This window comes from Lycium barbarum, chromosome 5 (assembly GCF_019175385.1).
Source record: "Lycium barbarum isolate Lr01 chromosome 5, ASM1917538v2, whole genome shotgun sequence".
Taxonomy (NCBI): Eukaryota; Viridiplantae; Streptophyta; class Magnoliopsida; order Solanales; family Solanaceae; genus Lycium; species Lycium barbarum.
In genome coordinates this window covers 114,030,788-114,048,780 of record NC_083341.1, presented here as the reverse complement: position 1 = coordinate 114,048,780, position 17,993 = coordinate 114,030,788, and positions in this window count along the sequence as shown.

Here is a 17,993-nt window from a genome sequence, read left to right as displayed (position 1 = left end):
CCACAAGTCGATGATACTTGCAATAGTTCGGGTCGTTTGTTCTTCCAGCTTCATTGGGCCGCTTCATCTCTGGTAACTCAATGAGCTTCAGCTCAAGTAGTTCATCAAAAATTTCAGGGACATCAGAATCCAAGAAGGGGTATTCTCTTCTTGCATCTCCTTCAAGGTAGACTTTCGGTTTTTGTTGTCTTGGAAGGAAGTTGCTTTCATACTCCGCGTCTTGCTCACCTTCGTAGTAAACTTTAGAGGCGAGGCTTTGACGTTCATGGATTCTTTATTATCACTCTTGGGGACGAACTTGCTCCATTTCTTGGGTTCCTGCTTTTCCTTTCCTTTGCGAGGATCGTAGACAGGCATTACTTCATTCCCAGTGGAAGACATGCTCAACTCCATGTCATGAGCACGAGTAGCTAGTTCTTCAAAATACTTTGGCTTAATTACTTGCAATATGTAGTGAATCCCCCAATGCATTCCTTGGATACACATCTCTATCGCAGAAGCTTCGCTGAGCCTATCTTTGCAGTTTAGACTCGCATTTCTCCATCGGTTAATGAAATCGATAACTGGTTCGCCCTTCCTCTAGCGAGTGCTTGTAAGATCGACCATGCTCACGGTACGCCTTGTGCTATAAAAGCGATTGAGGAACTCCTGCTCTAGTTGCTCCCAACTATCGATAGAATTAGGCTCGAGATCAGTGTACCAGTCAAAGGCATTCCCCTTGAGAGAGCGGACAAACTGCTTGACAAGATAGTCTCCATAAGTCCCAGCGTTGTTACATGTTTCAACAAAATGTGCAACATGTTGCTTTGGATTTCCCTTGCCTTCAAATTGTTGAAATTTGGGAGGTTGATAACCGGCGGGCATCTTGAAGCTATCAATTCTTGTAGTGTATGGCTTCCCGTAAGTAAACGAAGACTTGGCAGCAACTTCGTACTTATCCTTGATAGTCCCTTCGATGAACTCATTTAGTCGGTCAAGCGAAATCATCCCTTCAGAAGAAACAGGAATTTCCTTGGTAGGTGGTACTTGTTTTGCACGAGGTTCAGTCTCTTGTACTTCTGGACCCTTCCCAGGTGCGTGGCTGGATTCTCCTTCCATTAATTCATCCATCTTGTCCATCAACTTCTCAATCCGAGCGTCTTGATTTTGCACATGCTTGGCCAAGCCATCAATCACCTTTGCCAAATTTGCCAGTGTCTCTTCCATTGACGAAGCGTTGGTTACCATTGCTTGCATGATTGTTGGGGATGTTGGAGAATAGCATGGATTATCGCATAAGTTGATCTTTGACTGGCCTACTTCATGTGGTGTGAGTGGAGAGGATCTGTCACTTGAAGCATCATCGTCTTCCTTCATAGCAGAGTTCTTGGATCCAGAGAGATCAAGTAGAGCTAGAGTTTTCTTAATCTTTTCAGCAATGTTGCTTCCTTCCTCCGATGCATCAGTAGAGGATCTCGCTCCTTTTGGAGATGAAGATCCAAAAACAGGAGTTGTTACGGATGAGACTTGGAGTGCTTGTTGTCCCAACATGCTTGCTTTGCTCCTCGTAACTGGTCCAATGCTACCAAGGTTAATGTCGAGGATGCTTTCCACATCAGCAGAGAACTTGGAGCTAGCAACCTTGGAGGAAACTGATTTGGAGTTGATCTTCTCTGAAGTCATCTCAATGTTGTTAAACTTTGATGATTGAAAAGTTGAGATGAGAGGTAGAGATTGTCCCACTGGGCGTGCCAGAATTTGTAGACAATAAAATTCGCGTCGAGAAGATAATAATCAAGACAGGAAAATATCGCAACAATCTTTGTATTTGATTTCAGAATATGAGTGTTACAATCTCTATGATTCCTCTGATTCGTCTTTTCAACAATAATTTCAAGGGCTTTTGAGCTTATTCTTGAACTTGATGGATTTGATCTTGCCTTGTACTTGAATTCAAGGGCTTTTGAGCTTGATCTTGAATCTGGTGGTCTTGATCTTGAACTTGTACTTGGATTCAAGGGCTTGAAGCTTGATCTTGAATCTTCGTCTGGATCCCTAGAACTTCTAGAGAAATACTTGAATGCTTGAATGTTTTTAGCTTATAGAGAAATCCGCAGCGTTTGATCCACGAGCTCTCTCTTGCTTCTTGTTAGAATTTCTCTGTCCTTTTTCTGAATTATGAGACTCCTATTTATAGTTGTAGGATGGAGGAGTTGTGATAAAGACAGACTTCTTTCGGCCAATCAAATTAAGCTAACATGACGATATTTGATTGGCCGGAACATGTCACTTGTACACGTGGCGCATCCTCATTGACCTTTGATTTGACTAGGCATGTTGCATCATTTTGACACGTGTCATGACCCTATAGGCTCCTTTGTTTGACTTGGCATGCCACAGCATTTGACACGTGGCACCAAACTGGGCCTCATGGAAGATGACATCTTAGGCTTAGCAAAGTGGGCTCATCATTTACAGCCCAAATCGATGGATTAGCCCAACAGAATTGGACCATTAATTAAATTTGTATTAATTGGACTTAAATAATTAATCCAACTATACTAGTCTACAATATTTCTTTAGACTAATATATCTTGAATTTAATATAATCCGAATTTTCTGTGAGTTTAAATTTAATAAAATTTCATTGTCCACACCAGGAATTTAAGAGGATGGGTTCACTATTAGGGGCGGAAAGGTGTTCACCCGAACCCCCTCGACAAATACACACTATATATATTGTAATATTTTTATTTTTATGCGCATATATAAATTTTGCATCCCATAAGCCCAAGACTAGAAGTTGGCTCGGTGGTTTAGGAGTAAGCCCGTCAACCGGTTTGAACCGGACCGGACCGGTAACCAGTTAATAAACCGGCCGGTTTCCGGTTTAAAAACCGGAACCGGCCACCGGTTCCGGTTTACCGGTTTTAAAATGGAAACCGGACCGGTCCGGTTCGAAACTGTCCAAAACCTCTTTTTTTTTTGTATAGTATATATATATATATATATTAGTATTTATTAGTATATTGTAGTTATATTTACATATGTTATATAAGTTTATAAGTAAAGTTTATATATTTACTGACTAACAGCAATACAGTATATACGTATATATATATTAAGTTATATGCTTAAGTTATACTACATATATACCTAAAATATACTAAGAATATACTTATATATATCAATATACTTAGGTTATATAATTTTATATATATATATATTTAAGTTATATGTATACTTATAACTTATATATTATAAATTAAGTTATTTATAGCTTAAGTTTTTTCTAAGTTTGTAAATTCGTATTTTATAAATTAAGTATATTTATACCTGAATCTGTCCATGAAATCTTGAGCCATCTCCCCCCAACCATGCCATTTCTACGGGTCCTGGTACGTATACCAATCGAGTACCTCTCCCGTTAAGCTCCTTATGAATAGTTTCATTCTGATAGCTTGATCTTTTCCCACTCCGACAAGCTTATCACAATACGATCTCAAATGAGCCCGAGGGTTTCCCTTCCCGTCGAACATGTCAAACTTCGGCACCTTATATCCAGCAGGTACCTTCCACGCCAAGGAGGGTTGAAGGGATCGATCCCAATAGCCTTTCACGAGGGGAATATTTTAGTTATTTTTCAAGTATATAACTTTCTAGTTTTTAATTTAAGTAGATGTATATTATAAGTATATTCTTAGTATATTTTAGGTATATTCCTAACTTAATATAAGTAAAAATATGAACACAAGTAAATAGAAGAAAGCTCAATGAGCCATATATTTTATTCATTCTTGGATAACATTTATTTGCAAGTTGTAGTTTTTTTTAACTTACAAATAATACATGAGTTGCAAAGTAATAGTAGAATGATAAAATCACCAATTGTCAATCATTTGGTTAATTTCCCCCATATCATATTCGACCTTGGAGATATATTCAAAGTCTTCCATTTGGTCCTCTCCTCTTGCTCTCAAATCTTCAATCTCTTCCTCTTCGCCTTCCACCGCTTGTAAGTTTTGATTGCGTCGCTCCGATCTAATCCAATCGCGAATGCACACTAGTACTTGCAAGCTAAATCCGGATAATGAGTGTCTATGGTCTCCAATTTGTTGTCTTCCTTGGCTAAATGCACTCTCTGAAGCCACAGTTGACCGGTTTAACCGTTCCGGTCCCAAAAAAATCAAAACCGGACCGGTATATATTAAACGGTTGACCGGAACTGGTAAACCGGTTCCGGTTCCGATTTCGGTTTTACCGGTCCGGTTACCAATTTGAATCGGTTAACCAGAACCGGTTGACGGGCTTATTTAGGAGGTTCAAAATTTACCTTGAGGTTCCAACTTCAAATCTCAAGCACTACATTTTTATTTGCATTAGAAGAAGGGAAATGAAGAAATAAAAGGAATATAGAACGTGCAGCAAAGGTCAGCAGGGATTCGATCCCTCAACCTTGAGCATTTGAGTCTAGCGCCTAACCAGTGCTACATTCAATATAGTTTGACCATGTGTTCCTTCAGTTAATATTAGATATATTTATAAGAATTATACACATAATATACCGAGTTTAATCGGATTACCATGTGTTCACGTGACTCATTTTTTACACATAAATTCGCCCCTGGAAGTATCCATGAAAGTTGGTACATCCTCAGCTTCACCTCTGAGCTTCAATGCGATGTGTAGGTGTTTTTCTAAAGGGGAATTGTGTCGTGGGTCATGGGTCGGGTTAAAGGAAAAGTTTTGATGGGGAGGGGTGGGATTTTATTTTTGACCAATAAGGAGGCGCCACGTAATAAGTAATAATAAAAAGGAGAGGGTTGTTAAGTTTTTAAGGGTATAAGTGAGGCAAAATAGGTGGATGAAGGATATTTTTAGCCCAATAGATGAATGAAGGGTATTTTTAAACCTTTGGGATAGTTCAGGGACATTTTTGAACCTTTTCCGTTTAAACTTTGTCACTTTCATTATTGAAAACCTTTAATCTATAAAATATAAAATTCTCTCTTTTTTTAAGTTGAAAAAAGGGATATAACAGTTTCACCTGTCAGATAATGGCAACCCTCAACCCAACTAGTCATAGTTGTGTTTAACACAAAATAAAATTATAGGATCAATAATCTTTGGATTTTAAGTGAATATACTTTTTTCCTTTAGAGTTAATATCTAAAATTCTTTGTGCAAATTTTACACTTAAACAATGAACGTTGTTATCCCTAAATTGTAAAATTTCCTATCTAAAATTCTCTTACAATGCCAAGTAGCTTTAAAATGTGGTACCTTCGGGTGGAGGGGTCTGAATATTAACTCTTTTTTACTAATGTTTGATTCAATGTATTTAAAATGAGATATATGTGTATAATGAAAAACATGTGCTTAGTTTTAACTTGGATAAAGCTTTGTCTACAATTTCATCCTTATTTTAAAAGTACATAAGAAAAAAGAAAGAGGTAATTAAGGATATTTTTGATTTTTTTAGTTTTTTATACTAGGATTGATAATATTGATAATCGAATCCCATATCGAGTTCAGTATAAACTAATACCAAATTTTTGATACGATATTTGTGTTATTACTTATACTAGAAAGAAAAATCAACCACATACCGGATAAAATATCGAGATTATATTTTTCTAATCCCATTAACCAATCCATCCCTAAGCTGTGTTTGTCAAGAACCTTCTTATTCTACTTCTTATTCTAAGTAGAGAATTGTTTGTTAGAGTAGGGATACGTATGAGATTAGAGGACCTTTAATTTTAATGAATTCCTAAGTTACACAAAACAAATAGAGTGGAATAGATACACAAGGCCATAAGAGTGACTATCGGGTTGGGATCCCCTCCGGTAAAGGTGTTAACCGGTTCCAACCGGAACCGGACCGGTAACCGATTAGGGAACCGGCCGGTTCCGGTTTACCAGTTTGAAACTCCAAATCGGAACCGGTCCGGTTTGGAGTGGTTAAAACCTTTTTTTTTTGTATTATATATATATATATATATATATATATATATATATATTATAGTATTTATTAGTATATTGTAGGTATATTTACATATGTTATACAACTTTATAATTAAGGTTTAAATATTTACTGACTAACAGGCTAACAGCAAGTCAGCAATACAGAATAGTGCTTTTCGTATACATATATATGTATATATACTAAATATATGTATAACTTAATACATATACTATATATATGTACTATATACTATATATACTTATATATAGGTATAACTTAATATATATACTATATATACTTAATATATATACTATATATATTTATATACTATATATACTTATATACTATATATACTTATATATGTGTATAACTTAATATATATACTATATATATACTATATATACTTATATACTATATATACTTATATATGTGTATAACTTAATATATATACTATATATATACTATATATACTTATATATTATATATACTTATATACTATATACTATATATACTTAATATATATACTATATATATTTATATACTATATATACTTACTATATATATTTATATACTATGTATAACTTAATATATATACTATATATACTTATATATATGTACTATATACTATATATACTTACTTATATACTATATATACTTATATACTATATATACTATTTTTTCTATATATACTATATATACTTATATATGTTTAAGTATACTATATAACTTAATATACTTATAAGTATATTCTTAGTATATTTTAGGTATATTCCTAACTTAATAAAAGTAAACATATGAACACAAGTAAATGGAAGAAAGCTCAATGAGCCATATATTTTATTAATTCTTGGATAACATTTATTTGCAAGTTGTATTTTTTTAAAACTTGCAAATAATACATGAGTTGTACAAAATAGTAGAATAATAAAATCACCAATTTTGAACCATTTCGTTAATTTCCCCACATCATATTCGGTCATGGAAATATCTTCAAAGTTTTCCATTTGGTCCGGTCCACTAGCTATCAAATCTTCAATTTCTTCCTCTTCGCCTTGCTCCGCTTCTGAGTTTTGGTTGCGTCGCTCCGATCTAATCCAATCTCGAATGCACACTAGTACTTGCAAGCTAAAGCCGGATAATGAATGTCTATGGTCTCCAATTTGCTGTCTTCCTTGGCTAAATGCGCTCTCCGAAGCCACGGTTGATACTTGAACGGTAAGGATATCTCGAGCCATTCTTGAAAGTACCGGATAGCTTGCCTTGTACTTCTTCCACCATGCTAAGACGTCCACCTCATCTAGTTGGTTGATATCCACATTTGGCTGCATCAAATAAAAGTTATATTCATCAAAGTTTGCAGTAGAAGAAGAAGTTGACTGTGAATGTAAAACTTTTAAACCCGACAAGCCCTTTTTGCTACTCTGAGAAGTAGTAGGGCGAGGAGCAACGGGTGTAGCACGTTCTTCCAAACTAGAATAATGAGTAAAAACTTTTCTAAACTCATCATCAATAGCGAGATCGGCTTCAGCTAAAGATGGTTGAACTCCCTCTTCAATTTCTAAAAATGTATAAATTTGACTAACCAAATTTTTAGTATAAGACACTTTTAAACGAGGATTTAAAAGGGAACCCAATATAAATAAAGTTGGGATGCGAAAAAAATACTTCTTAAATTTGATTATCATTTCAAAAATAGCCACTTGATAATCGGGTTTATATTTATACTCTTGTAAAACTCTAGCTATTTCCGCTAAGTAGGCTAAAATTCCGGTTACCGTGGGATAGAATTGTCTAGAAAAAGCAAGAGTTGCATTATAAAAAATTTCTAAGAGTTCAATGCATTCTTTAACATCTTCCCAATGCCTAAAAGTTAACCAATCCTCACTATCAGTATTATATTTGTTGTGAACTTGTTGTATGGGAATCTTATACTCATATGCTTGTTGTAGCACAATGTAAGTGTAGTTTCACCTAGTCTCAATTTCTACTTGAATTTTCCTAGGTCTAAGGTTATTTTCCACACAAGCATTCTTAAAATCTCTAATTCTCCCCTATTAGCATTACAAAAAAGAAACGCAACAACATTTCTAACTTTTTGAACAGAATCATCAAAATGCACAAGATCATCTTTAATAATTAAATTTAAAATGTGACAACTACATCTTACATGAAAAATATTTCTTAGAGGAGGGTTTATTTCTCTTTTTAAAAGACCAATTGATTTTGTATTATTAGAAGCATTATCTAAAGCAATACAAAGTGTTTTTCTATAAATGTTAAAAAATCTCATAATAGTAGACATTGAATCGGCTAAAAATTTTCCATCGTGACGACCTTTTCCTTCGTCATATAAAAAAGCTATAATTCTTTTATGCATAACCCAGTTGTCATCAACCCAATGACATGTAATAGCAAAAAAATCTAAATGGTTAATACTAAGACCCAAATCAGCGGTAAGACAAACATTACAATTTAAAAAATTAAATACATGGCGCAAATAAAATCTATATTTTTTAAACAAATCTATAACATCGGCTCTACAAGTACTTCTATGAATACCCTCAAATAACGGGTTATAACAACGTTGAATGTAAGTAACAAACCCCAAACCCGAGGGAAAGGAAAATGGTAAACAATCATAAGCTACCATTTTAGCTATTTCTACGCGTTCTTTTTTCTTGTCATACTTAAAATTTCTACCGGTTTGTGGGTCTATCGTCATTTGAATCCCCCCCACATTTGAACCCGTTTGCTCTCCCCAAATATTCATATGTTTGGTTCTCATATGACCATTTAGTGTACCCGTTCCACCATCCTTACTAGTTCCTTGCTTAAAACTAAATACTTGTCCACATAGGGTACACGTAGCTGTTTGGTTTTCCCTATTCATAGTCATAAATTTCCAAACTTTAGCTGTTGGCTTACGAGTTCTAGGCGGTTTGTCTTGTGTATGTGATTGTGCAGGACATGTATCTCCTATGGGATTTTCGGGGGGTTGTGTTTCATCATCATCACCTAAGTCTTCATCAAAAGTGTCGGTAAAATGTTGTTGCATTGCCTCATGACCTAAAAGTGGATTATTTCCACCAACATCAATACCTAAATTAGGTGTTTCTTCCACAAATGTTTCCTCATTAAGCGCACCCCTAACAATACGACTACTACTACCGGCACCACGTCTTAAAAACTTTGACATTATTAAATAGAATTAATTTAAATCACAATCAAATAAATCACAAGAAAATAAATTACAACAAATTAAGTTGCTAGAATTAAATTGCGAAAAATAAATTGCTAGAATTAAATTGCGAAAAATAAAGATAGAGTTGGAACGAAGGTACAAATTGCCGGATTAATTTCCAAGTGAAGGCGGCTAGAATTGCAAATCCACCAAAGCTACTTCGGATTGTTGCAAAATCACCAACTCCACCAACAATATTATAATTTCAAAATTAATAATTGAAAGTTGAAACTATAATAAGACTTTGTGGCTAATTATTGCAAAGCAACTATAATTGAGAGATTGAGATTTGAGAGAAAGATGAAGAAGAGTGAATTGGTGTGAATTAAAATGAAAATGAAGAAGGGTTTATATAGGGGTGGGGGATGGGTTAAAGTGTTAAAAAAAAAAATGGGGGCCAAAAATTAAGAAAATGACCGTTTGGCAACGGCCATTTTTGCAAATGGACCGTTGCCAACGGTCCATCAATAACGCACAGGTGGGCGGCCCAACGGCTCTTTCCTTTTTTTTTTTTTTTTTTTTTTTAAATTTTCACCGGTTTAACCGGTCCGGTTCCGATTTTACCGGTTTAACCGGTTCCGGTTTCCAAAATATCGGAACCGGACCGGTAAACTATTACACGGTTAACCGGAACCGGTTAACCGGTTCTACCGGTTCCGGTTCCGATTTCGGTTCCGGTTTAACCGGTCCGGTTACCGATTAAAACCGGTTAACCCGAACCGGTTGCCACGTTTACCCTCCGGTAGTTTTAAGTCCAGTAATTGTTTACCCCAAATTTGGATAATCAATTAAATTTGTGAGTAGGTATAGGATATGTAGTTAAGCCTTAATCTATTTGGTGGAAAAAGATATATATGGATATGATATGAAGAAGCAACTGATAATCAGTGGTTTGCTATAGATTTTGTATCTAGTAATATATGAATATTGTTTGATCGAGCAGATCTAAAGGATGAACACGATAATCCGGACCAAAATCAGATGTTAGAGAGAGAGATTTTATATATTTTGCTATTACAAAAGTTCTTGATCTGAGAAGCCAACCCCTCAAAAGTAGGGCAATGACCCCTATTTATAGTATTGCCCCATGGGCTTCATACAACATGAGGCCCTAAAAAATAAAGAAAAAACTCTGAAATGGATTAGGTTGGATTAGGTGGGTCGTACGGTCTGACATCCGTACGATTGACAGTTAAACATGGCAGGACGGTATCGACGCGTGGCAATCGCGTAACGGATCTCCCGGACCAACGGCCACGATCAAACGGACTAACGGCCACGATCAAACGGACCAACGGCCACGATCAACTCGGCTATGGAGAAACCGGACCAAATGATGATCTTGCCTCTCTTCCTTCGATCTCTGGTCTTACCGGTTTTAACATATATCCGATTTTTACCGTATACAGATAGTCCCCACACTTTCCGGACCGTAGTTCTGTCGGAGTAACGGGAAATGGATGAATCAAGAAACCGGCGTCTCAATTTATCCGTTGTTATCTTTTCATTTTGGCGGGAACAGTTGCGTCACGTCCCTCTGTCATCGGCCACGTGTCTCATCCCGGATGGTCAACTCTAACAACCGCCGTAACGCACGTCGCTTTAAGTCGTTTCTCATTAATCCCACGCCTATATATCGTCCTTTACCTCTCCACTTCGACATTTTTACATCTTCATCTCTTCACTTCTCTGTTTCAAGTTCTCCGCCTCTTATCCATTTCATTTCTTCACTTATAATCATCTGAATACTCACACTTCTTATTGATTCGCTGCTTACACTACGTGAAAAGAAACGATTCTGCCAACTTCTCCACTAGTCATTCTTGTGCGTTGCTGCTTCCTTTTCCCGTTCTTTACCTTTTTTGAATTCTTTGACTGTTCCCTTCACTTTCTAACTTCCTTTTCGAATTCACCCAATCTCTCTTTTCCATATTTTCAAAAGTATGCCAACACCGAAACCACTTCCCATGATGTCCCCTCGGTTTCTTCTCAAGGAACCGAGCCAACTTCTCCAGCTAAGGCAAAAATCACCTTCGAGCCCACTGCCTCGGATATTGTTCCGTCCAAACCCAATTTCAACAAAAATTTCGAGGTTGAAAAACCTTCTCCGGTATCTGCTAGAGGGTTCGATGTGAGACGATATCCCTCATCCATTACCGAGGATAAACTCGACTTAGTCCGGACTGATTGTGGATGGGACAGCCGTTCAGTCCAAGTTTTTGCCCCCGGGCCGGACGAATCAGTCACCGACCATCGGGAAGGCCTCTTATACGTTTATACTTACCCTTTAACCCTCAAGCTCGACCCCCCGGTCGATCCGGTCATCTTAGACATGTGCTGGACTTACAACGTAACCTTGGCATAGATTGACCCAATTGTTTGGAGGGCCGTGGCCTGCCTCCGGCTGTTGGCCAATAATGCAGGAGAGGAATTCACGCTGGCCCACTTAATACGGTTATACTCCCTGAGGTTGTTCCGGGGTGGTGTAATAAAACTCGCAAAGCGTAGCCGGAATCCAATTTTCTCAAAAATGGACGAAGATTGAGATCGGGGCTGGTTGGAGCGATATGTCCGGGTGAGGACCTCGGACATTATTCCGGGCAACTACATGCCTTTTCCGGAAAGGTGGAATAACAATCGTAAGTCTGAACTCTTTTAATAATTACTCTTGTATGTTTTGTCGAACTTCAGTTCTTCCACCTTCTCACTACTTTTCTTACTTATATTAGCCGTGGGTTGGATTCCTCCGGTCGTCCGGGATCTCAACGAATGGGTTACAGCTCTCCTCGGCCAACATGCCCACGAAGATCGGACGTGGGGACACCTGTCACCTGGCTTATGGGTCGCCCAGAACCAAGGTAATACGTTGCTTCTACCCATATTCATTGCATCTTCTACCCTTCTGTAACATCTTCAATTTTCAGGTTTACTTAAGGGCTCGGTGGATCCAAGGCCGGAGTCAGCAGCTGAACCCGCAACGTCGGCACCCGAGTTTGATTTAGCGGGTGCATCTCGTATCCTTGCTGCCGCCGCCAAGAGAAAAAGGCCCTCGGACAAGGGGCAAAAACTGAAGAATAGGGCGAAGAGCGTCACTAGGACTTTAAGGGATGAAACAGAGCCCGAGATCCTCGTTCGGAAGATCAGTGCAGCCCCTTCCGCTCCCATTCCGGAGGAGGGTATCACCGTGTCACCACTTCCTTCAACCGGGGAAGAACCTTCGGCTCTGGCATTACGCACAGGTGGGGAAGAAATTCATTACCCGGCTCTTTTAAGGTCGATTGAATTCGTTGATATTTCAGGTGATGCTTCTTCTGAAGAAACCCCTCTGCAAAGGATAAGAAAATCTGGGGAGGCACTTGCTGCCGGGGCCGGTCAAAGGACTGAGCCGGTCCCCGAGACCGAAGTCCCCACGGATGTTGGTCTGACGCTCCATTATGAGATTGCCGCAACTTCGGAGATCCTGGCCTTTGCCGAAGCTGCTGAAGTCCCTCCGAGTTCTCCAACTCCGGCCTCAAAACCGGATGAGTTTGATGAAATATTCGCGGACACCCCTCCTGCTAGTCGGACCACCGAGTCCGGTTCCAGAGATAGCTTGGTGCGCACCTTTCCGGCCCCAAGTGTGGAACCGAGGAGGACGAGATCGGCTGTGATTACCGTTCCCGAGGATTGCAGCTTTCTTTCTCGCCCGGTGGGTGTGGCAAGCTACCTGAGGCCCCTTGTCTTGGATTCGAACAAACGAAAGATGAACGGAGTCCCTTGGCAGTGCCTCATTAACGAGGGTATGCACGCGGGCAATCGAGTAAGTTTATCAGCCATTCTTGCATGATTTCATTGAGAATTTTTATCTCGTTTATTCAAAATGTTTAACTTGCTTCATTTTGCAGAGTGTGGCGCTCGTTAACGAAGCCTTCGTCCGTGCCCAGCAAGAGGTGAACGATCTCAAGGGCCAACTGGATGCTCAAGGCCGAGAAATGGAGAAATATCTGCACCTTTTGCGGGTGAAGGAGGATGAGTTGAACCGAGCAGTTACTCTTTCCAAAATCCAACCCGAACTCGATGCAACAAAGGCCGAAAATCGTCAATTAAAGGGTGAGCTGGCTGAGATGGTCGAATATAACCGGCGTCTCGAAGCGGACAAGATCGGCCTTAGCCGAGACAACACCTGTCTTTCCTCAAGGCTTGGTGAGCTCGAGACCACCATCTCTCAACTCCGGGAGGAGCTGAACTCTGCCAAGTCCGATGCTACGAGCATGGCCGAGAGGTATCGGCTGCTTGAATATGAGAGTTCCCGGTACAAAGAGCGTATGAGGGTGTTTGAGGAGAAGGCGGAGAAGAGGGCCCAGATATGTCCTGATCTAAAAACCGAGCTCAAAGAGACGGTTGATGCTAATGACACTCTCAAGGCCGAGCTCGAGTCGGCCACCCAAATGCAAAATGTCCTCGAAGAGGCTCGGGATGTTCTGGCGGCAAAGCTGGCCCAGGCCGAGGCCGATTTGGAAGAAGCTCTAAAGAGCGTGAAGGCCGCCGAGGCTCATGCCACTATTGCTGCTGAGTATGAAAAGTGAAAGTCTCGGAGGATCACCCTTGAGCAAGCTGAGCATGGCTTTGCAGATCTTTCGGCCCTAATACTCGAGACTAAAAGAGTCGAGGAAGAGGCTAAGGCTGCCCTCGGGGCTGACTCCGACGACTCCGAGCGGACAGTGTCCGAACACTCCGGATCCAGCCATACCGGATAGATTAGGGCCTGTACTTAGCCTTTTATTTTTTGCCTTTCTAGGAGTCTTCAATGTAAAATCCATTGTATAAATAGAACATGTATTTTCCTTGATTTTTACCTTGTTTGAATGTTTGTTATGACTTCCGCCCGAATCGTCGGTCCGTTTTAAGGAGTCATTATTTCTAGCTGTGCCTGAATATCGACTTTTCTCTTCATCTGGTACATTTTGTCCTGGAATTTTATGGAGTTTTTGCCCGTGGGACTTATCTTATGCTTTTGTGAATTCGGACGTCTCCGAATCACAATGGGCATTTTTAGGGCCGGTATTTTTCGGCTATTTTTTTAGGGCCGGTATTTTTCGGACACCTGAATCTTAGCCTTAGCTAAATTTTGATGTAACAGTCCCCGTTTGAGGGTTTAACAATTTTGGCTTGGTTCACTATGACCTTGTTGACTTTGTCGAATTTCGACCGTAGTGCCCGGAATAGGGTATATGAATGAAGTAATGCCGAAATACGGCGATAATCATCGGGGTAGTGTTTTAACAAGAAGACATCCGAGATATCGTTATCCGAACTTGCATTGATTTTTGTATTACAAGTATTTGTACATACATTATGGGAGTATTGTTTCCTTCTGCTTTTGTCGTAGCAAATACTAAATGGACACGATTCATTCTGATCATTTGGCCCTTACATCGAAACCTACTGTAGAAGGTCCGGTCTTGGTTTTTCCGTAGCATATATTGAGTGGACACGATTCATTCTGATCGTTTGGTCCTTACATCGAAACCTACTGCAGAAGGTCCGGTCTTGGTTTGTTGAGCTTCTCCTTCTTCCGTTGACCGAGGTAAACTTCGATATGCAAGGCAGGGCTGGGGGGCGTGTATGCCGGATCCGACATACACGCCTTAAGAAAAAACTAAAGTTATGCCGGATCCGGCATAACTAAGAATCTGCCCCATAAGGCAGAACTTTTCCTTAAGGAATAGTTTAGTTATGCCTTATGGGACAGACATTTAGTTAAGGCATAACTAAAAGTATGCCCTATAAGGCGGAACTTTTCCTTAAGGCGTAACTAAAAGTTTGCCTTATAAGGCAAAGTCTATGCCTTAAGGAAAAGTTCTGCCTTATGGGGCATCCTTTTGGTTATGCCTTAACTAAATGTCTGTCCCATAAGGCATAACTAAACTATTCCTTAAGGAAAAGTTCTGCCTTATGGGGCAGATTCTTAGTTATGCCGGATCCGGCATAAATTTAGTTTTTTCTTAAGGCGTGTATGTCGGATCCGGCATACACGCCCCCCAGCCCTGCCTTGCGATTTTTTTTTTTTAATTTTATGCCTGAGTGGGGGTTCGAACCTAGAACCTCAGGTATTCGCCCACCTTTCCAAACGAATGGCAAAACTAAAGATCACAAATATGAGGGGCAAAATTTAAAAACCACAAATATGAGGGACAAAATTTAAAGACCACCCCAAAAGAAGGTCAATCCCCGCAAAACAATGTTCAAAATTTATGGTGGGAGTTGTCCTTTCTTTTAGGGTGGTCTTTAACTTTTGCCCCTCAAATGGGTGGTCTTTAATTTTTGCCCTTCACCTAAAACCCATGAGTTCTGGGTTCGAACCCCCACTCAATCAAAAATTTAAAAAAATTCGCAAGACAGAATTTGAATTTCGCTCTGCCCCCTCCGGCAGACTTTGTCTTGAGGCATATATTTTTCTTTTCTTACTTTTCAAGGCAAACTTTTAGTTATGCCTTAAGGAAAAGTTTCTCTTTATGGGGCATACTTTTAGTTATGCCTTAACTAAAAGTGCACCCCATAAGACATAACTAAAAGTATGCTTAAAAGGCGGAACTTTTCCTTTAGGCGTAACTAAAAGTTTATCTTATAAGGCTAAGTCTATGCCTTAAGAAAAAGTTCTGCCTTATGGGGCATACTTTTGGTTATGCCTTAACTAAAAGTCTGTCTCATAAAGCATAACTAAACTATGCTTTAAGGAAAAAATTTGCCTTATGGGGAAGACTTTTAGTTATGCCGGATTCGGCATAACTTTAGTTTTTCCTTAAGACGTGTATGCCAGATCCGACATACAAGCTCCCTAGCCTTGTCTTGCGAAATTATTTTTTTATTTTATGCCTGAGCGGGGTTCGAACCCAGAAGCTCAGGTATTCGCCCACCTTTTCAAGCGAAGGGCAAAACTTAAAGACCACAAATATGAGAGATAAAATTTAAAGACCACAAATATGAGGAGCAAAATTTCAAGACTACCCCAAAAGAAGGGCAATCCGCGCAAAAATGTCAAAATTTATCAAATTTTTATGACCCAAAAAAATTTGATTTTTGTTTTTTGAAAATATGCTCCCAGAATTTATGGCCAAACGGGAGCTTAGTAACAATTAATAGCAGCTGTTTGCGACAAATTTTAATATGCGGAAATAAATTACAACCACAAACAAAATATGAAGAAACTGAGATTTTATTGATGAATATTGCGGGTACAAGATCTGTTTACTCCCTTAATTCTTCTCTCCTAATATTTCTTCGTAATTCGAGGGCCATTAGTAGCTTATTTCTCGAACGAAGGATGATTTGAATTTGGATGTGTGGACTTTCTTGGGATGTATTTGATCTCCATGAAAGGATTTTGTGGATCTTCTTGAAGTATTTGGTTGTTAAGCAATATCCGACCACATATTGACCTCTTCTTGAATACCCATGAGTTTATGGGATATCTGAGATGTCTCTTCAAGTGAATATGTGTGCTTTATATAGACTTAATCTAGGGTTTAGGGTAAAGTAGTCTCCAAGAAACCCTAACACATATTGGACTAAACTTGTAGAGTCTTACAAAATTTCGATGTCTACAAATGTCCCCTACTTCAAGGCTTGCCTAGGTGTAGGCTTGACGAAATTCAAAAACGAGACTTGAAGTAATAGTGAAAGATGACAACCATCCCAAATGTGAAGACCAATTCTCCAATCCACTTTTTCCAACGTTTTTACATGTCTGTTTTGGAGTACTGCTGTGTGGTTTAAGAGATACTCTAGGCTACTTTAATTTTTTCAAGTATCTTTTGGCCTTTGCTTGGTAAGAATAGATGTACTCACTTCGGACATGAATTGAAGTTATCTCTCTTTTCATTAAAGAGTAGCACCAAATCCACGTAGGACAAGCTTGAATGCAAACCCAAAACTCACAGAGATCTAATTTGAATAGACTTCAATTGCACAAAAAATAAGAATTCTTAGATTTCATCGGTCAGAATTGCCCCCAATTACGTGCGTCCATCCTTGCAATTTCAGATATTTGATTTGAGAGAGAAGAGATGAAGGGCAGACTTGGTCCCACTGGGCGTGCCAATTTGTTTGCAATAAATTTTAATATGCGGAAATAAATTACAACCACAAACAAAATATGAAGAAACAGATATTTTATTGATGAATATTGCCGTACAAGATCTGTTTACTCCCTTGATTCTTCTCTCCTAATATTTCTTCGTAATTCGAGGGCCGTTAGTAGCTTATTTCTCGAACGTAGGATGATTAGAATTGGATATGTGGACTTTCTTGGGATGTATTTGATCTCCGTGAAAGGATTTTGTGGATTTTCTTGAAGTATTTGGTTGTCAAGCAATATCCGACCACATATTGACCTCTTCTTGAATACCCATAAGTTTATGGGATATCTGAGATGCCTCTTCAAGTGAATATGTGCGCTTTATATAGGCTTAATTTAGGATTTAGGGTAGAGTAGTATTCAAGAAACCCTAACACATATTAGACTCAACTTGTAGAGTCTCACAAAACTTCGATGTCTACAACAGCCATTGAATTTTATCTAGCTGACGAGGTATAATCTTAACTAACCATTGACCATTACTGGACCTAAAACTACCGGAGGGAATCCCAAATCAACGACTATTTGTCCATACGCCCTCATTAAGGACAAAAAATTGCCCTTCATATGGACTGGTATTTAATTTTTGTCCCTAAAATCGCTGGTCTATAATTTTTGTCCCTACTTCTCATTTAATGAAAATTTATGGGCTAAAGTACCCTTATTCGCTGATCTATGAAATCAGAGAT